Source organism: Amblyomma mixtum, chromosome 4 (assembly GCF_055824585.1).
Source record: "Amblyomma mixtum isolate Tamu chromosome 4, ASM5582458v1, whole genome shotgun sequence".
NCBI classification, from domain to species: domain Eukaryota; kingdom Metazoa; phylum Arthropoda; class Arachnida; order Ixodida; family Ixodidae; genus Amblyomma; species Amblyomma mixtum.
In genome coordinates, this window is record NC_143015.1 from 15594344 (window position 1) to 15616166 (window position 21823).

General features: G+C 47.2%; 1 pseudogene; it reads left to right on the plus strand.

Annotated features, from left to right (window-relative positions):
* LOC149345751 (uncharacterized) overlaps nt 1-21823 on the plus strand; it is a 124098-nt pseudogene that overhangs the window by 30524 nt on the left and 71751 nt on the right.

Genomic DNA, 21823 nt, shown 5'->3' on the forward strand with positions numbered 1-21823 from the left:
ATGCATTCTTCGCGAAAACGAAGAAAGCGAGGACCTTACAAAGCCTACTTGAGCCCGGCTGCAGATTTTCAACTTCCTCGGTCTACCGCGCGCCCGCCACCAACATGCTGTAAGTTCATTCTGTATGTCTTTAGAGAATATTGCCACGTATCATTGTAGTGTTTGTTCGTTGACGCTCAAGGCTGCAGGAAAGGGTTTTATCACTTTTGTTCGTGACGCGAGAAGCGACCAGTCTAATCTCGATTGATCGCAGCCATGAAAGGCTGCATCTAGGTTTTTCTAGATTACTGTAGATGATCTTGTCCTGTTATCTGGAAGTTTCCTTGCCGCCTTTAAATTGAGCGATGCCGCGAGCGGCGGGCATTCGTAGATCGACGACCGACGAGCACGTTTGTTGCTTACGCCGCCACCGAGTGATTCAGTTATTTTGAGGGCGCAAGTCAGCCCAAATAAAGAGCTTCGTTTACAAGACTTGTTGGTGTCTTTCTGACCGCTGGACGGCCGTCACTATAACGTGACATCTTACAAAATTACAGCTGCTGCCACTGTCAGTAAGTAGCTCTGCCACTGTCAGCCACTCTGTTCTGCCACTGTCAGTAGTAGGTTGGAAATGACTTGAAGTAGACAGTTGTACTGTTGAGGCATTGTTAGCTGTTCAGGGTATTTCACCTGCTGTTAACTTTTGCCGGCTTTTTCGGGTAAAATGTCGTTAAAAGGTGTAGTTCTTATCTTGTTTCAGCAGGCACCATTTAAGCATCGGCACGGGTGCTTGTTCAGACCTTCTGAATCATAATTTTCATTTCAGGAGTCGCTGCCTGAATAACCTGACAAGGGACCTGGGCCTGGCAAAAGCTCTTTGTTTAGCCATCTTTTTGAAGAGCCCATCAATGAAAAAGTAGTTGTGACAAAGGGGGATGCTCTTCTGATGGTGCTGAAATATGCCTTAAAAAATAAGTTATCCCTAACAGGGCTCACAAGCCTTATACAAAAGATCAACAGTTTCTTTAACTGCCCAATCTTGCCTCATTCCCAGTACAGGCTTATCAAACTTCTTGAGCAGTCTGGGACATCAATGATTTTTCACTTTTTTTGTCCTAAGTGCTTTGCACATATAAGCAACATTCATACGAATTCATCTTTTGTGTGCTCAGAATGCAGCAATGTAATCAATGTTTACAAACTTGAAGACATACCATTCTTTCTACTCTCAGATATTGAGTCTCAGCTGCAGAAGTTACTGAAGATTTCTGAATTGTTAGACTTGACAGAATCGCTGCCACAAAACCGCACTCTTTCAGATATATGGGATCGACAGCTGTACCGCGATTTTGTTACAAAAGCTACAGAAGTTGGACCGAGTTTTAGTTTTTCATTAAATGCAGATGGCACACCGCTTTTTAAATCAAGTGGTACTTCTATTTGTCCAATTCAGCTAATTTTCAATGAAGTGCCAGTTGAGCAAAGGATGGCGAAGCTTGGTCTAGTCGCCTTGTGGTTTGGGAAACAAAAGCCAGACATGGCATTACTCCAAGGTGCATTTGTTGATTCCATGAATCATTTAAGTAATGAGGGTTTCACCCTAGAGAATCAAGGAAAAACTGAGAAATTCAAGGCTTTCTGTGTGTGCTGTGCTGCCGATTCTGTTGCGCGGTCACCAATGCAAGGAGTTACCGAATTAAATTGGTATTTCGGTTGCAGTTGGTGCCTCCAAGAAGGGGAATGGGCTGGGGGCTCAATGCGGTACCCTGTACTTAGTGTCGATCCTATTGACCGAACTGAAAAGCAAATGCTAATCGACATGGAGGCTGCAGAAAAAGAAAATAAGCCTATCCATGGTGTAAAAACTATATCGCCTTTGATTGCTCTGCCATACTTTGACATAGTGTCAAGTTTTGTTCCAGACTATATGCATTGAATTCTGCTCGGAATCGGCCATCAGTTTTTAGATATATGGCTTCAGTCATCCAACTGCCAGCATTCAATCAGCCTGGAGCAAGAGAGAATTGACCAAAGCTTAATCGCCATACAGCCTCCGAAAATAGTCAGACGCATGCAGAGACCGACCAAAGAGCGCAGATGGTGAAAAGCCAAAGAACTTGAAAACTGAATACTTTTCTACAGCATCCCAGTGCTTGATGGCATTCTGTCAAAAACATCTACAACACTGGGCATGCTTAGTCGAAGCCCTCCATATTATGTTAAAATGCAACATTGAGGCCTCTTAAATTGACATGGCAGAGGAGCTTCTCATGGAGTTCCACATACGTGCTGAAATTCTATATGGGAAACAATTTATGACTTACAATATGCATCAGCTCACACACATTGTGAAAAAGTGTTCGGCACTGGGGGCCACTGTGGGCTCATTCAGCCTTCCCTTGTGCGTCGGGGAATGGCAGCCTAAAGGAGGTTGTGAAGGCAGCAAATGGAATACCTCATCAAGTGTGTCGTCGTTTGCAAATGGAGGATGTAGCTCAACAGCTAACCCAGCTTGCTGTTGACCAACGGGTAGTGCAGTTTTGCACCTCTCTTGACGCAGCACTTACCAAAAAGAGTGTGTGCTCCAGTGGCGGTATCCGCTTCTTCGGAAATGGGGCTGAATACAAACAATCAGGCTGTCAAGTTGGAATGAATTCAGTATACCTGCAATTTCTAAGCAGTATGCTAGAATGCTCATGAAAGGATCAATCTTTACTGTCAGGGGGTATGTGCTGAATAAGCGAAGAAATAATTCTGTTGTTCAATTGACTGATGGCTCATTTGCCATACTTGAAAAACAGATTTGTGGTAGTGATTACAAAACTTACGTCCTCCTCAAGCAACTCAAGTGTAGTCCAGTAAAATATTCCATGGTAACTATGAGGCATCTTCTGAAGGTTGTGGCAGAAGAGCCGGACGTGCTTGTTCTGCCAGCATCAAATATTGAGAGAGTTTGTGTACTCATGGAACTTCTTAACACATATGTTGCTGCAGTTCCAAGCTCATTCACGTTTTGAGAAAATTTTAAATGTTTTTGCAGAAAAAAAATTCTCTGCCAACATTGCCTCATTGTTCGACTTAAGAGCATTAGCTACAGCAGGTTCAAGTGTTTACATTGGTTTACTCAGTAAATGTGGAGAAGGTGAAATCCAAAATCCATGGATGTTTTCTCTCTGGAAACGTCCTTTCTAAAACCCAAGCAGCACACTCTACCCGATGGTTGGTTGGTTGGCTTATGGGGTTTAACGTCCCAAAGCGACTAAGGCTATGAGAGACGCCGTAGTGGAGGGCTCCGGAAATTTCGACCACTTGGGCTCTTTAACGTGCGCTGACTACTCACAGTACACGGGCCTCTAGAATTTCTCCTCCAAAGAAATTCAACCGCCACGGCCGGGATCGAACCCGCGTCTACCCGATGGATTTTGACTACTATGCAGCTTCCAGATACTTTCGCTGAATCTGGTATATTTCCTCGTTATATTGCCGCGTCTACAACAATAGCCGCTCGGCGGCTGTTCGGCACGCAGCTCGTGCGCCACGCTGTTCGCTGCTGAAGAAGAAGCTCGGCGTTCCATCCTGGCCGTCTCGGTGTGCGCTGGCATCATCTCGGTGTTGGCGTTCCTCTGCCGTCTGGACGCGGCACTGCCTGTACCAACTGCTACGTGACACAGGTGGAGGTTGCGGGCTCGACGTCCCATGTCCAACACCTCTTCAGACAGCCGCTCATCGAGTCCCGACCAGTTACAGTCAAACCCAAATATAACGAACTCAGATAGAGCGAATTATTCCTTATAACGAACACTCAAAGTTGTGATATCGTTATCCATATGAAATGTATTTTTTATAACGAATTACACATTGGATACAGCGAACTCTCAGCGCGCGCGATCGCTCGCCAAACGCCCGCCAACGCGCCTTTGTGCCCGCATCCAGTGTCTCTAGGCAGCCATTTCCGGGCCGCAGTCGCCGCGATCGCCGCTATCGCCTGCAATCGGTCGTCAAACGACCGCCAACGCGCTACTGCGCCGGTTCCATGTCGCGACGCCCCGCTGCCTGCCCCCGCGCCGCGCTTTCATGAAATGCAGGGCAATCGGCCCGGGAGGCTTTTCTGCAGTAGCTTAGGGCTCCCCCCACTGCGCATGCGCGGCCTCGCGACGCTTTCCCGCGTCTTCTTAGCTTTCTTTGCTCGCGTTTGCAAGTCGTGCTGCTCGCTTCCGGACGTCCCTACTTTGTCGACACATTCCGCCGCTACATCCTGCAAGATGACGACGAAGCAGCGGCGTGCCGTGCCGCTTTCCGACAAACTTGAGATGATTCGCCGCGTTGGGCGCGGCGCAAAAAAGGCTGACGTTGCCACGCACTTCAAGATTCCGAGGAGCACATTACTGCTCCGGAATACAAGGAAGCGGACTGGAGTTCGTGGAAATGATGTCGCGCGTCGAAAATGTGATTCTCACTGATGCAGCTAAATGCAGTGTTCAGGCAAAAATCACTGCCTACTGCAAATAAGTGTGCATTCCTCTGCAAAAAATTTCTTAATACCTTACTCATGGTGAGCGACATTTTTTTTCGTTAGCGCGTTTTCGCTCTGCCGTTCGGGACTTCGTGTATAACGAATTTGGTACTGAGGTTCGTTAAAGGTTCGTTAAAAGCGGGTTCGGTTATAACGAAATACTACATACAACGAACTATTCGCGTTAAATCACGCTATTCGTTATAACCGGGTTTGACTGTACCCCTTGTCGGCACGCCCGTTCACCGCAACAGCCGCCGCCTCCTGGGACTGATCCCAGAGTTTGGTCTCCTCCCAAAAGCGGCACGCACTCATCGACCTGGTGAGCATACCACCATGGCTCAGGCTAGCGCTTCACACTTGACGCTCCAGCAACCCCGCGGGCCAGCCAGCTTCCATGGCGTCACTTTCGAAGACGTTTAAGACTGGCTTGACCAGTTTGAGCGGGTTGCCGATTTCAACCAATGGAGCCCTGCGCAGAAGCTGCGGAACGTGTATTTCGCCCTCGAAGACGGAGCCAAGATTTGGTTCGAGAACAGGGAGGGCGATCTCCAAAGCTGGGATACCTTCCGCCAGCAGGTACGGGACACCTTTGCTATCACGGACCTCCGGGATCGTGCGCGGCGCCTCCTGGACGCTCGCGTCCAAAAGCCTAATGAGACCGTTACCATGTTCGCCGAGGACGTGACCCGTCTTTGTCGGCGCGATGACCCAGATATGGCGGAATCCGCGAAGCTCCGCCACCTGATGCAAGGTGTAAAGAACCAACTCTTCGCTGGTTTGGTCCGGAATCCCCCGCAGACGGTAGCCGACTTCATCAAAGAGGCGACCGCCATTGAGCGGGCCTTGCATCAGCGCCGCCGCCGAAATGACTCCTTGTGCGGTGAGCCAAGCGCCAGTGCGGCTTCTTTGAGCGTGTCCAGCGACAATGCGTCGCTGCGTGAGCTCATACGCTCGGTGGTCCGTGAAGAGCTGCAGAAACTGACCCTTGCCTCGTCTGATCCGACGGCTGCGGCTCATACCGAGGTTGTGCGCGGTGTTGAGACTGGGGCATCCCACCGCTGTCGCCACTGTTGGGTCTTTGGCATCCCACCGCTGCCACCACTGTTGGGTCTTTGGCCTCCCACCGCTGCCACCACTGTTGGGACTGGGGCATCCCACCGTTGTCACCACTGTTGGGACTGGGTGTCCGAGCCAGGAAACGGTCGAGGCGACAGTGAGTAAAAGGACGTTTATGTACAGTATGTACAAGGGCTTTTACATGATACAAGGGTAAGAGCACCACGGACAGGCACACAGAAGAAGGGCGGCCCCGGCGGCGAGCGTAGCTCCGGCGTGATGGCTCTTCTGCTGCCCGTCTGCTGCTCGGGTTCAGCGCGGCTCCGTTTTTATAGCCGCTGGTAACGGTTACGGTAGCCAGCCGTTCAAATCCTCCAATCACTGGCCACCGTTCAAATCAGACCAATGGTCGAGAGCCGGCGAGCGGCGGAGGAGTTCGCACCGACGGAGAGGAGGAGAGGAGGAAGGGTCCGTGTGGGCGCCGCGTCGGCGGGGTGAGTCACGCTGCATGTCGCGACTTGTCCGAGAAAGTCTGGGCCTGCTTTGAGCGTCGGCGAGCGCGCAGCGCTTGTTTCCAGGGGGGCCAGCCAGCGAAATGGGAGCTCCGGCACTACAGCGGCGAGATTCGCCAAGCATTTTCACCGCCTCCTCCAGTCATGCCGGAGCCACGTCCCATGAGCTACGCCGCGGCTCTTCGTTCCGAGTTGCCACCTGTGCAACGCTTGCCGTACCACCCGCCGCCGCCAACAGCTCCGCCACCGTCATTCTACCAGCGGCCTCAGCGAGGACCTGCCTTGCATCCACCGGCCCGGAAGGCGGCTGTTTGGCGCACTTCTGATCAGCAGCCGCTCTATTACCATTGCGGGGAAGCCGGCCACCTGTATCGCCGTTGCCCCTACCGTGAAATCGGCCTCCGGGGTTTCCCACGTGACGCTTCCTGTCCCCGTTTCGGTGAGCGACCCCACGAAATAGAGGAGTACCTTGCTGCCCATGACACCACCTCTAACCGCCGACCCCGAACTCCGTCTCCCGCACGCATCACGTCGCCCAGCCGCCAGGCTTTCTCAGATGGACTGTGGGGCGGTCTCCAAGCCCGCGCCGGGGAAACTGAAAGCGGCGACCTCTGGGGGGAAGGTTGCTGACAACGGATATAACGAAGACCCCCGAACGCCGCGGAGCGCGATGCCGAGATCCCGATGCCGCCGCAAACCGATTCTGTGAACCCGAGTTTCCCTGACACCGATGCAGTTAGCGCCGACCTCCTCATTCACATTGACGGGCACCCACTGACTGCTTTAGTCGATACAGGCGCGGACATTTCGATAATAAGCAAGCACCTCGCGGATCGCCTCAGCAAGTAAAGACAGCATGGGATGGACCTCAAATTCGTACTGCTGGCGGTCACCTCATGAGGCCTGCCGGAAGATGCACTGCTCGAGTCACCATTGCCAATTCTGCTTTTGTTGGCACTTTTGTTGTTCTGCCGCACTGCTGCAAAGACCTGATCCTCGGAATGGACTTCTTGCGTGAGCATGGTGCCATCATAAACCTTCCTGATTGTCTGGTAACATTTTCGACCCCTGGAACGATTTCAGCCGACACCGAACCACGCAGAGTGGCCCTGCGCATAATCGACGCCGATGTGACCGTGCCTCCGCGATCCTGTGCCCTCGTTACCGTCATTTGTGACGACCGGTGCAGTGCTGACGGCGTAGCAGAACAGAACACTGCGCTTGTGCTCTCTCATGGGGTCTGCATCGCCAGAGGTATCGTCACACGACGGAACGGCCTGGCAGATGTCCTTCTAACGAATTTCGGGACCAAACGGCAACACATCGCCAAGGGCACTGCGGTCGCATACTTCGAGGGCATCACCGAAATTAACGACTACCTTGCCCTCTAGAGCGAAACGTCCAATTCTTGCACACCTCAGCTGATCCTCGACGTGAACCCAGGCTTACCCCCAGCCGATAGGGAGACCCTAGTCGGCCTACTGCATCAGTTCCAAGACTGTTTCTCGTCTACGTCGGCAGTCAAACAGACGCCTCTCGCTAAGCACCGCATCATTACGGACTACAGTACCCGACCAATTCGACAAAACCCATACCGTGTCTCACTGCGGGAGCGTGAAGCCATAGCTGAACAAGTCAGAGATGCTGCAGGATGGTGTTATTCAGCCGTCGAGGAGCCCGTGGGCTTCGCCTGTGGTTTTGGTTAAGAAGAAGGATGGTAGTCTGCGATTTTGCGTTGACTACCGGAAGCTTAACCAGGTTACCAAGAAAGACGTCTACCCGTTACCACGCATTGACGACTCTCTTGACCGGTTGCGGCACGCGCGCTACTTTTCTTCGCTGGACTTAAAAAGTGGTTACTGGCAGATCGAAGTTGACGAGCGGGATCGCGAGAAGACAGCGTTCGTGACGCCGGATGACCTTTATGAGTTCAAGGTCCTTCCTTTCGGTTTGTGTTCAGCTCCGGCAAGATTTCAGAGAATGATGGACGCTGTTTTGTCGGGCCTGAAATGGCAGACGTGCTTGGTATACCTGGACGACGTTGTTGTATTTTCGCCAACGTTCGAAGAGCACCTCCAGCGCCTCTTGACCGTGCTATAGGCTATACGATCTGCCGGCCTGACGTTGAAGCCCGAGAAATGCCACTTTGGTTATGAGGAGCTCCTTTTCCTGGGCCATGTCGTCGGCCATCGTGGAGTCCGGCCGGATCCTGCTAAAACAGCTGCCATCGCCAACTTTCCCGTTCCTTCGGACAAGAAAACGGTCCGGCGTTTTTTTGGCATTTGCGCGTATTACCGGCGTTTCATTGCCAACTTTTCCCGACTTGCTGCACCGTTGACGCATCTTACAAGAGAGGACGTCCGATTCGCGTGGACAGAACAGCAGGAGCAGGCATTTGATAAATTACGGCGACGCTTGCAAACCACGCCTGTCCTTGGACATTTCGATTCTCGTGCGGAGACTCGCGTCCACACAGATGCCAGCAACGTGGGTCTCGGTGCTGTACTCGTCCAGTGGCAGGACGGCGCTGAGCGCGTAACAGCATACGCCAGCCGCACTCTGTCTCGTGCTGAATCTAATTATTCCACGACCGAAAAAGAATGCCTTGCCGTGGTATTGGCTGTGACAAATTTGGACCTTACCTGTACGGCCGGCAATTTCAAGTTGTAACCGACTACCACTCTCTCTGCTGGCTGACGAACTTACGGGATCCCTCTGGCCGCCTTGCGCGTTGGAGTTTACACCTTCAGGAGTTTGACATGTCCATCGTGTATAAATCAGGGCGCCAGCACAACGATGCCGACTGCTTGTCCAGATATCCAGTCGAGGCTGCGCGCGACGACGACGAACCGGACTTTCCTCTGATCGCAGCCGTAGAGACAGCGACTATTTCCAGTCAGCAACGTGAGGACCCGGCGCTGAAACCTCTCATCGACTTCCTGGAAGCACGTACCGAGGAGGTTCCCCAGCCCTTCGCAAGAACCCAGTCCTCCTTTTGTCTGCGCAACAACGTGCTGTACAAAGCCAACTTTTTTCCAACCGGAAGCGACTACCTCCTCGTCTTTCCAGCGAATATCTGTGAAGAAATCTTGCAGGCGTGTCACAAAGAGCCCACCGCAGGTCACCTCGGCTACGCCCGCACTCTGGCTCGGATCAAAAAGAGCTATTACTGGCCTAAGCTTGCGGCGACTGTACGACGCTATGTACGCACGTGCCGCAATTGTGAACGACGAAAAACACCCCCTGTCAAGCCAGCTGGACTTTTACATCCCGTTCAAGTGCCCAGACTCCCGTTTGAGCAAGTTGGCATGGACCTTCTCGGCCCTTTTCCAACTTCATCTTCGGGAAACCGGTGGATTATCGTCGCCACTGATTACCTTACGCGCTACGCTGAAACCAAGGCCCTCCAGCGCAAATTTTTCGTGGAACGTATCGTCCTCCGGCATGGCGCTCCAGCACCAATTATCACGGATAGAGGCACCGCTTTCACTGCCAAACTCTTGGAATCCCTCATGGGGCTGAGTGGCACTACTCACAGGAAAACAACCGCCTACCATCCCCAGACGAATGGCCTGACCGAGCGCCTCAACAAAACTCTCGTCGACATGTTGTCGATGTATGTTGACGTTGAGCATCGATCTTGGGACGATATCCTGCCATATATTGCTTTCGCGTATAACACGGCTCAACAGGAAACCACGCGGAGGACGCCCTTCTGTCTGTCGTACGGCCGCGAAGTGTCGACAATGTTGGAAGCAATGCTGCCCCATGATGGCCGCGACCCCGACGTTGGCGCCGAGGAGTTCACGCTTCGCGCAGAAGAAGCTCGACTACTTGCAAGAGTGCGTATCCTGAATCAACAAGACCGTGACGCCCGACGTTACAACCGCCGCCACAGACTGATGACGTTCGCCCCGGACGACAAAGTGTGGGTATGGACCCCCATTCGACTTTCCGAAAAACTGCTCAAGCAGTATTTCGGCCCCTACCGAGTTCTCCGTCAGCTAAGCGACCTAACCTATGAAGTTCTCCCGGATGGGGCTTCCCGGACTACTCGCCGTCAGCAGAGACCAGAGATTGTTCATGTAGTGCGGATGAAGCCCTATTTTTCGTGAGACATTCAGTGACTAAGTGCTGTGCGTTACTCTGTTTTTTTTTTCTTTCTCCTTATTTTCTTGTTAAAGCATCGGGCCGATGCTCTTTCCGAGAGGGAGGGTAATGCCGCGTCTACAACAATAGCCGCTCGGCGGCTGTTCGCCACGCAGCTCGTGCGCCACGCTGTTCGCTGCTGAAGAAGAAGAAGCTCGACGTTCCATCCTGGCCGTCTCGGTGTGCGCTGGCATCATCTCGGTGTTGGCGTTCCTCTGCTGTCTGGACGCGGCGCTACCTGTACCAACTGCTACGTGACAATATTATTTCATTAATTTTACAAACGAGTGCATCACAACACGTTGAATTGTTTGACACTATCTGGAACGCCTTGTGACAAACGGTTCGGCCGTAATGGTCGTCTGAAGGTCGTCAGAGGTTTGGGGAAGAAGGGTCGTCGGTATGAATCCCACACATGTTTTGAGTTTCATCTTTTAGTAATTTTATCCTCGGGAACATTCCAAGTCATTTGACACCACTTCGAACATTCTGAGTCAAATGGGTGGCCCCCAAATGTTATGCAAATGGTGCTGCCGGGCAGTCCCATATCGGTGGCCACTATGCTGGCACATATATAAAGGATCGAAAGTATAGTTATCAAATGAGGAACTACGCGCCCACTGTTGCTATGTGACATAGTGTGGTCACATGATGACTGTTTTGGTCAATTTGACCATTACAGAGAGGCGTATTCTTGCGAAACGTAAGTAGTAAAAGCTAATGCTCTTAAAAATCAAATTATAGAACATCCCAAAAAGACTAAGGCTATGAGAGACATTGCAGTTAAGGGCTCTGGATAAATTTGGACCGCTTGGGGTTCTCCATTTGCAGACGACGACATTCTTCATGGATGAGTCTATCTGCAGCCTTAACGTGTGCTCACATCACACAGGGGCATTCTGTATGTTGCCTTAACCTAAATGTGGCCAAATTCATCATCATTAGCCTGACTTCGCCTACTGCAGGGCAAAGGCCTCTCCCATGTCTCTCCAATTAACCCTGTCAGGTGTCCATAACTGGCACTGTAAAGTTGTTGAACTCTTTTATTGGCAATGTCACTAGTCAACTGACAAATATCTATCAGTGAACTCTTAGATGTTTTTTTTTTTTTCAGAGTGCTTGATGTGTCCTATGTTGAGCAGGTTTAGTGAATTAAGACTACCTGTGATTGACAAAAGAATATAATGGCAGTCTCATGCATTGTCAACTTGCTAACAATCTAGCAGTGGTGAGCTACTTTTTCAAATGGCAAATCCTGCTACATGCTGCTACAAAATCAATTTTTGGCTCTAATTTTGTGCCACAACTGCACAAGTGTCCTTAAAAACATTACCATAATCAAAATCAGCCATCACTTTTAACTATTGTGCAAACTGTTTCCATGACAGTGTTGGGGAAAGTAGAAGTGGAGAAATATTTGAAATTTTTAATAGTTCAATAGAATCTATTGTTCAGTTTGATCTTACCACACATTTTCAATTCAGAGTAATGAGGCAGTGTTTGGAAAATGACATTTTTTTGTCTTCTTTTGAACTCACGGCCTAAATTGTGACATTTTTAAACAGCGCTAACTATCTTGCACAATCGTGCACTACTCATAAATTGACCTCGGCCTTCTTGATATGTCAGATCACCGGACAGCGGCAAAAGCACATGCATGGCAGTGCTAGACCCTGATGAAAGGAATTAGCGACCAGGAAGAGCCTCCATGGGTTGCTCGGCACTTGTGCTTCAGGAAACTTAAGGGCTGTGCAATGCATCATTTCATGATAGTACGATAGCTTGCGATCTCTATGATGTTCGTTACACACACAATAATTGGCAAGGAACAGTGAAGTGAGCGAAGTTGTAGCACGCATATAGTCTAGCAGAGTGGACTGTGGTCCTTAGGTGATATGGGACAAGAAAAGGTTCGGTTTAGTTTGGTTTATGGGGTTTAATGTCCCAAAAAGACTCAGGCTATGAGAGACGCCGTAGTGAAGGGCTCCGGAAATTTCGACCACCTGGGGTTCTTTAACGCGCACTGACATTGCACAGCACACGGGCCGCTAGCATACCGCCTCCATTGAAATTCGACTGCCGCGGCTGGGATCGAACCCGCGTCTTTCAGGTCAGCAGCCGAGCACCTTAACCACTGAGCCACTACGGCGGACGGGACAAGAAAAAAGAAGGACAAGCAAAAGTCTTTAAGTCATCCTTTGCTAACTGTGCATTTCATAGAGTGCTGCCTGTGCACTTTCTTTCCCTGCGTAGTTTCATTTTTGCGTGATTTTTTGTGTGCAGTCATCTCACTGCACCGATCCTTTCTGCTACAAAACCTGAAATTTTTGCAACAAATTGTCATTGCTTCTGACACAGAAGTTGTAAGAAGAAATTCACTCATCGACTACACCATTTGTCTGGCCATAAATTGTGTTCATCTTGTATTACAAATGGGATGGGGCAGATTTTTTGTTCAATTGATTTCTATTTGTCTGAAGCCTCTATGTAAATATCTTTCAATCTAAGTGATGTTACTATGTTAGTAGTTTTTGCTTCTGCACGATTTATTGCTGAATGTATATATGCTATTGTTTCACTTTCTTTCACATTCTTCGGTATCAAATTTATGATCTTGTGAACACAGTATTCTTTGGATCCACATTATATGCTTTGTAAATAAATGCAATCATGTGCTGGCTATTTGTGCCTAATATTCTTGAACACCTTTCTGATTTGAAATGCTGCCTAGACGAGTGAGTTGGGTGACCCATTGGAAATGACAAAACCAATTGGACCAACGGGATGCCCAATTGGTCCCATTGGGCACCCAATTGGACGTACTGACCTCCCAATTGGCACCATTTCATTCTAATTGGTTTCCCAATTTTTTTCGACTAAGTTTGTAGGGAGCCTACCTGCTCCAAATGCATGCGGTCATGACTTAGGTCTTCATTTTTGCAGTTGTCATATCTAACAAACTTGGATTAGATCGCAGTTCTCGTGTGTGAAATTGCGCTGTGTTTGGACTGACGGTAGCTTGTCGCCTGTTTTTGCTGAAAGGCAAGGAAGGGCAGTTGGTGGAGTGTAAACGAGGGAACGAGGAATTGTGTAGTTACATAATCGAGTCTTTTGAGTCCATGTACGCGAAAACTCGGTCATTCCACGCCAAACGTCCCAGACGTCGCGCTCAACAATCTGGATTTTTTCGACAACATTCATGGAAACTTATCTCAGTGTGCGTAATCAAAGCATAAAATATTTTTGCCGAAACAAAATTGTATTCGTAAAGTGAGCGCAGTTAGAAAATTTCGAAAAGGCAGGGAACCAGACACTGCTAATAATTAATAAAAACTCCGTATGCTTAGAAAATATCTAATTTTTCACTGACATTTGCAGAGAGAGCTAGGCTTTCGATGTGATTCAGATTACGCAGTTTTATAGGGCACATTTTTTTTAAAAATAGATTTAGAAAATGTACAATTTTGTTATTTTTTAAAAATAAACTTCTCTCGGAATTTCAAAATATCTGTTGTGCCTCTCTAGATGTACATTGGCTATAGCAAGTGTTACAGGAGTTGAACACTGTGTAAAAGAAAGTAAAAAAAAAAAATAAGAAAGTTGCAAAAGGTGCATCTGGAGCCATAAGCACGTTAATTTCCCCCTGAGGTGGTCCAAGGAAAAACAAAAAATGGCGGGTTAAATGGAACGGTTTATTGCCTTTCATTTCTGAAATTTTCATTGCCTTAATTTTTGTTTACGGCGACAAACGAATTTTGAAGTTGAGCTCTCGCTCCGCAAGTGGCTTTCTTCTCGTTGATGCTGCATAATCTTCCTCGCTGCTCAGGCCCCTTCTCCTCCTCTTATTTTCTTTCACACCTCTCTACTCGTCCGAGAAGAGCCGGCGTCGGGTCATGTGACAGTTTTCCCGCCTTTTTCTCGCTCCTAATACGATTAGTTCGTGGTTTGCGCGTGTGGTAGAAATACATGGACTCGATGGCCAGAAATGACGCGACGGAGCACGATTAGATCGTGTTATGGCGAGTGAACAAGTTGATTTCATTAGGACGTTCTTGCGGGCTGGTTGGTTCATAGCTCTAGAAATGTTGTAACTGCGAAGTACGAGGATACAGATGACATATGCCTTTTCCACAGTTCTAACATTTATGGAGCTATGAACAAACTAGCTCGCAAGGACGAACACTAAACCACATCTCTTCTACTCTGGTCTCTGTTTTGTGTTCCCCGGAATCCAAGCAAGATGAAGCAAAAAAATCTGCACCCGTGGTGTTTTGTCTGATACTCGTTGCCTATGTCCTCGCCTTTTGCGCAGTTTTAACGTTTGTGGATGTTGATTTCACAAAGTAAATATTTTGAGACAAATATCGTGAAGCAGTAAGACGCCGTGTTTATAAATACTTTCGCAATAGCTTTCTTTGCACGAAACAACTAAAATGCCACGTGTAGAGAGGGTGAGACACGCGACTTATTAAAAATTTTACCCATGTTATTACGCGATAGAAGCCGCTCAAAGGAGAAAAAGGCGGTAGAGGTGTGTCGCATGGCGCCGCGCCGCCGCCGCGGCAACGCCGCCGAGAGGGGAGAAAAAAGCGAGAAAACTGTCCGATGACCAGCGCCGGAGGGCTCCCTTCTGACGAAGAAGAGGCGTGAAAGAAAATAAAAGGAGGAGGGAGAATATGAGGACAGGAGGGAAGCGGGAGAGCAGGGGCCGGAGCAGCGAGGAGGATTATGCAACACCCACGGGGAAAAAAGCTCCGCAAGTTGCGTCGTCTCCTAATTTCCTTCACCGCAGAACACAGCCCCTGGCATGGCGCGACATTTGTGGCCAGATCACCACTTCAATTTGCCATCGCCCGCTGTCGTGCATTTTTAAGGTAGGAGTTAAAGCAGACATTGCATGAAATTCGGCGGGTGGTAATGTTGAAAGCGAACTCGTTTCGTTTTCGAACTTCGAACGGACCCGCTTTGGTGCCAGGGAGCCAAGAGCAGAAAAAAGAGGGTATTTACCATGCTGTGCCGCGTGGACCACGAGGAACGAACGACCAGCTGGCATGGCAGGCGTAACACAAGTGCTTTATGTCTGAATATGATTGCTGAGAGCGCGTGCGCGCATACCGCGGCGGCGGGGACGGGAGACACGCTGGCGGTGAGCGCGGCGGCGTGCTGCCTGCTCGCGAGGAGGTGTCTCGCTCGCATGAACGGGCTTCGCCTGCATAGAGGCTCAGCCTCTTTACAGTTGCGGTCGTGTCTCTGTTGAAGACGGATGTGCAGTTTTAATCACATGGGTGAACCAGGTCCCTCTATCTACATTTCATCTTGCTACAGTGTCTACGGGGTCGTGCTTTGCGGTGAAGAGGCATTAAGAGACGACGCAACTTGCAGCGTGCGATAGCTCAACTTCAAAAATTCTTTCCTCGATTTAAACAAACGTTACCTCGATTAAATTTTCAGAAAATTTCAGAAGTAAATTGTTCTACTTAAAGCGGTATTGTTTATATTTTATTTCTAGCTCCTAAGGGTGAAATTAAGCGATGTTTATCGCTGAAAATTTACTTTTTGACAACATGAGTATTATTTTTTGCACACTTTCATCTTCTGTAACATTTTTTATATGTCTCAGACATCTATGGAAGCAAAATGGCTATTTTAAATTTTTCGAGAGCAAGTTGACATTTTTTTAAATGACAGAAATGGTACATTTTCACAGTCTCTTTAAAAGCATAAAGATATTTATGCCGTACAAAAATGCGGGCTCCGAATCGCATCCAATGCCAGATTTTGTGCAAATGTCATGATAAAGTTCATTGGCTCTTTTCTTAATATTTATATTGTTATTATTATTGAGCAGCGTCTGGTTTCTCACCTTTTCGAAAAGTTCACACTGTGGTCACCTCACCAGTGACTTTTTCTGGCAAAATTATTTTAGGCTTTGATTACATACACTGAAATTGTTTTCCATGAATTTTTTTTAACAAATCGGAGATGGCTGAGCACAATGCTGGGACGTTTTTCATCGAATGACCCTCAATAAAGGCAACGGCAACCTGTTTGCAGGCGAACCGTTTTGCATGTGTCACTTGTCTCGTCGCTTGACTCTGCAGCCACAGAAAATTTGGCTCGTCATCTAGAAGATTCGGTAACCATTTCCAGTTTGTCACATAGCGCCACCCATTAGTTTTTTCTTCGCCACTAGAAGCGCGTCGGCAGGTGCACCTGGCCGAATATTCTGGAGCCCTCATTACGGCGTCCCTCATTGCCGAGGTCGCTGTGAGACATTGCACCCTATCACCTATGAACCAAACTTCACTTCACTTCACTTCACTTCACTTTAATACCTTAAAGACCCTCGTTAGAGGGTATTACATACGGGGTGGGGCACACAGAAATGAAGAACAGAATGAATAACAGATAAGTTAAAAGTTATACAAATATAAGATTATCACTGAGCAAGTACACGCGTGATTTCTTCGATGAACAATGATTGGCATGTGATAGCAGCAAGTTCTCGGGGAAGGCCGTTCCAGTCGTTCGCGGTCCGGGGGAAGAATGATGAAGAAAATGTAGTGGTGCGGGCGCGAGGTCGTGACACTTGCTGCTGATGGCCGGTGCGGAGGGAGATGCGTGGTGGTGGTGCGCAGATGTAGGGTTCCTGTCGTAGCTCAGAGTAAAAAAACTTGTGAAACAAACATAAACTAGCAATGTAGCGGCGATGAGCAAGGGTAGGTAGGCTGGACTGTGATTTGAGGGATGATATGCTGATATCAAAAGAATACGATGAATGAATGAATCTAGTTGCTCGGTTTTGAACTGCTTCAATTGAATTACAGAGATATGCTTGCTTTGGAGACCAGATGGGAGATGCGTATTCTAATTTTGATCTGACTAATGATTTGTATGCGAGGAGCTTGACATGCTGAGGTGCAGAGCGTAGGTGTCGCTTTAAGAATCCTAGTGTTCTGTTGGCGGATGATATGATGTTTGAAATATGCGTATTCCACGTAAGATCATGACAAATATGAACACCAAGGGATTTGTATGATTGGACAAGATCGAGAGGAACGTTTGATATGCTGTATTATGCTGTAGAAACTAAACATATATGCTGTATTATGCTGTAGAAACTAAACATATAAACATATATGCTATAGAAACTAAACATGTTTCTGAGTTTTAGGTAACAAAATATGCATAGTGAACGCTTATTAATGTGGCCTGTAACAGGTATTTTTTTAGTGCGCTGCCAGGTTACAGCTTTCAACATGAATAGGTCACCTCCATTACTCTGTGCTTTAAAAGTGCGTGGAGGTAAGGTCTGTCGGCGAGTGTGTATTGTTACGTGAGTACTCGCGTCGTCTGTGGAGGTCACGTAGGTGGTGCATAGAGACATTTTGCTTCAGGCGCCGAATTATGTAGAACTGCGTTCGTGCTCAGTCTAAAAGAGCGTGCATGAGCAAATTAATGGTTACTCTCAAGACTAGCTCTCAATTATCGCCTCGCAGCAGCACGTGCGACACACACGTTATCTCGCTTCGGGTACCCAATCTCATGATTACTAACTCCTTGTGGAGGTGCGAAAAATGAGGAAGCAAATTACAATTTTTTTAGTAAAAATGCCTGGTCATCACGCAGGTGTTCATATGCAGGCGGCGGTGGTATTTCGTGTACAACTGACGGAAACCCACTATGCACCAGCAGTAGCGAGTATGACATCCAGTTGCATGTATAGCGAAAACAGTCGGCAGCACTGCAACTGTGTGGGCTTTGTAAACAGGCAGCCAGCCCCCCCCCCCCCCCCCCCCCCCGCAGTATTACGGTTGCATCCTAGCCTGTACGTATCTAATTACTAAGCGCTCGGCTAGTGGTGTACTTGATTTGGATTGCTAGATCACGCCGTTTATTCCGCATGTGGAACCGGATTTTAAGTTAGATACGAGCGCATACGCACGGTATTCGGTCCGTAAAAGACCTTGTTTTGGAATTTCGTGGGTTCAACTTTACAGTTGTACATTACAGTAATTATTGGGTCATCTGACCAATTAAGTGTGCACACTACTTCAGCTCAATCAAGTGAGCAAACAGAACATCTTCTAATGGTATAAATTTTGTTTTCTGAATTACTAAAGTTTACTCACTATCCTATAGGTTCTTGCCCTTGTTAAGGACTGTTTGGCACTGCCGTCACACGCAAAATTCTATCACGCATCTTCAGCTTCACGGTAAGCCTATCACCATCAAAACATATGCCCCTAATCCTCCCATCTCATGCCTCGGCGTCATCCATAACGTCGGTGGCCACTTCACCCCTGATGACCTCATGCATGATATCGAATCATTCAAAACCGATATTCTCGCTGCTCGCATGATGGGCACCACTCAGTGGGTGCTCATAACTTTCGCTGGAACCGTAATCCCCCACTTTGTGTATTTCAAACGCGTTGCCTTCCGGTGCCGTCCCCATAAGCCAGTCTTCGCAGAACTGATCAGTTACATACTAATCTTTCTGCATACTCTTTTGGAATACAAAATGGCCCCTTTATTGGAGTAGGATTGTAAATGGTAAATGTAGAGTTATTTAAAAATAAAGGAATCTTTTGGCCCGAGGCTATTACAGAAGAGAACAGGGATATATCAAAAATACAATACAGATGGCAACAAAAAGAGAAGTAAAAAAGAAAAGCTCTAATGCATGGTGACAGGCGCAAAAACAGCAGGAAAACGATGACTTTTTGCAAGCAGGGGGGATGCATTGAAAATAGCGTTCAAGTAGTAAAAAGCAAAATATATACAGGAACAAGCACACACTCAGAGAAAAATAATATTGGCTTTGCGAAATATATATATATATATAATATATAATATAATATAATATAATATATAATATAATATAATATATAAATATATATAAATATATAATAATATTGGCTCAGTACTTTTTGTACTGAGTGTGTTGTATTTTGATCACTTTTTTTTGTACCGAGCATGACGAAAGATCTAGCGAAAATGGAAAAAGAACTAAAGGCAGAATTTGCTCGCTTTAAAGAAGAATGCAAACAAGAACTCTTTCTCTTTTTCTCTTTTCCACAAAAGAGTTCCAATCTTTTTTTAAACGTGTATCTTCATTGACACGCCACGAACACAATGTTGCTACCCGTAACACCGACCCTTGGCTCATTCCTCATTTTCGCACCAATTATAAATTGCAGTCCATAAAGCACAATCTACCTGTTATATTAAATCGCCATAAAGATATGAATAACTTTTCGCGTAAAAAACTACACGAATACTTTAGTAAATTGTAATTGCCTTCTTCCTCGCATTTTGTAGTTATATAACTCTGTATAAGTGTCCTCTTTTGTGTGCTTTGTATATATGTATGTACTTTTTATATGTGTAAACTCTGTTTAACTTTTGTATTGTATAGTATTTCTCCGTATGTACTGCCTGTCGCTGCTCTGTAAACGTCTCCGGGACTCAGTCAAGGCCCAGTCGGTCCTTTTAGCCCGGAGAACGTTCCAGTTTATAACTGGAGAATAAATTGAATTGAAATGCATATCTGGAATATAGCGATGCATGGTGACGGTGGTTTCAGCTTGCATAAGTTCAGAGAATGAATGAGTCATGAAAACATTTTGCGTGACAAGATGAATCTCTACTTTATGGCGGTGATCAATGCGGAATGATAAGTTAATAACTTTACTTAGAGGCATCGGTTGCGGTAAATTTTGTAAAAAAGGCATAATGAAGCCCCTGAGCTGTGCTAAGAAAGAAGTGGTAGGGAGAGTTTCGATTTCATGGTGATTGCGGTATTTGTTCGATAACAGAAAATATAACGGCAAGCAGGGTTCTGGAGAGCTTCAAAATCGGAATTGAGTCAATGCCAGGGCTGCAGACAGGTGCGATCGTCATCGCCATCATCATCATCATCAGCCTGACTACGCCCACTGCAGAGCAAAGTCCTCTCCCATGTCTCTCCAATTAACCCTGCCCTTCGGTGAAAGACCGGTGAAAGACATGTAAAAAGCATGGAACAACAGGGCTGAGGGTGCATAAAGCTCTTAAGAAAACACAAGAAAAAAGGCTAAAAACACAGGAATGACATTGCTACAACACGATGGGATAACGATGGGTTTTTAGTCTTTCCTTTGTTAGTGCTCATGCTCTTTGTATCCTTGATAACCGGGGAAAAGTGATAATATACTCGTTCACGCTCTGATTGTGTTGTGCTTAGATAGATCCCCGAGGTGGGCGTTTCTGTGGCGTGTGTATTTAAGAGCGGGGTCTTGGTCATTCTTGAAATAAAGTTGATAGTTCAGCGCTCTGTCCTGTCCCCCTTTCTGTCTGTTTTTTCCTAACCGTGTTCGCGCAGCTGAAATCGTATGGATTCCCACCAACTAGCCCGCCAGTTTGTGTTATCCCTATTGATCTCACCGCAGAGTATAAAAAGAACGTTTCAGAATCTATTTAGGTGTGGCAAAAAAGAAATTTGATGACAACATAGCACAAGGTTTTATTCTGCTTCATTCAAATCCAGGACGGTATCTTCTTCCAAAAACTCAAACAATCCGGGAAGACCAATCGTCTCTTGTTATTGGGGCCCTTACTGAGAACATCGAGTTATGTCGACAGCCTCATAAGAAGTATCCCTCTCATATATTTCCTATGTTAGGGACACCACCCATTTTTTGAGCGAAATTTTTTGCACGGTTATTCGAGATGATTCTCTTTTGGATACCCTGGTCTTTGCTTTAGTGTGCAGCAATATAGTCCCTGCTGATGGCATCAAAACAGTCTGCTATTCGTATGAGCGCTTAGAATCTAAACTTGTGGACGGCAAAATGTTTAAAGAGCTGTTAAACCTGATACTTGAGTTAAACAACTTTGAGTTTAATGGCCACCACTATGTACAATTAAGCGTTACGTCAAAGGGAACAAAAATTGTACAAAATTAAGCTAATATATGCCCGGCTGTACTTGAGACGGAATTCCTCAATAGTTCTCTATATAAAACAATATATTAAAGAAGATGCATCGATGATATATTTATGGTTTTGACACATGGTGAGGAAAAACTATTTATTTCCGACTTTAACAGCGCTCCCACTAACGTCTTGTTTTTCTCTTCGTATTCAGCCTTGACAATGAATTTCATTGATGTCCAGGTGCCCATCGCGGAAAACAAACTTGAGACAACAGTTTACAGAAAACCCCCAGACCGACACCAGTAATTACACTTTCAAAGCAGTCACACTAGACATTGTAAAACCTCCATCGCTTACAGTCAATCCCTACGTTTTCGTAGCATTTGCTCCAAAGAAGGGGACTTTCACTCAAACTGCGAGACACTCCGGGCAGATCTAGCACGACAGAAGCGCCCATTGTCAGTCATCCACGATTCGATGAAGAAAGCTACAAAGCATGACCAGCGCGAACTCAAAAATGGCAAAAAGAAGCCACACCCGGACTCTCAAGTCAATCTTGTTCTTGCACATTCTGCATCAACTCCCAGTGTTAATGCGGTTCTTAATAAACACCACAACATCCTTCTACACAGTAAAAGGATTAAAGAAGTCATCCCTGCTCCCCCGCGCGTTGTGTTTAGGCGTGCAAGAAA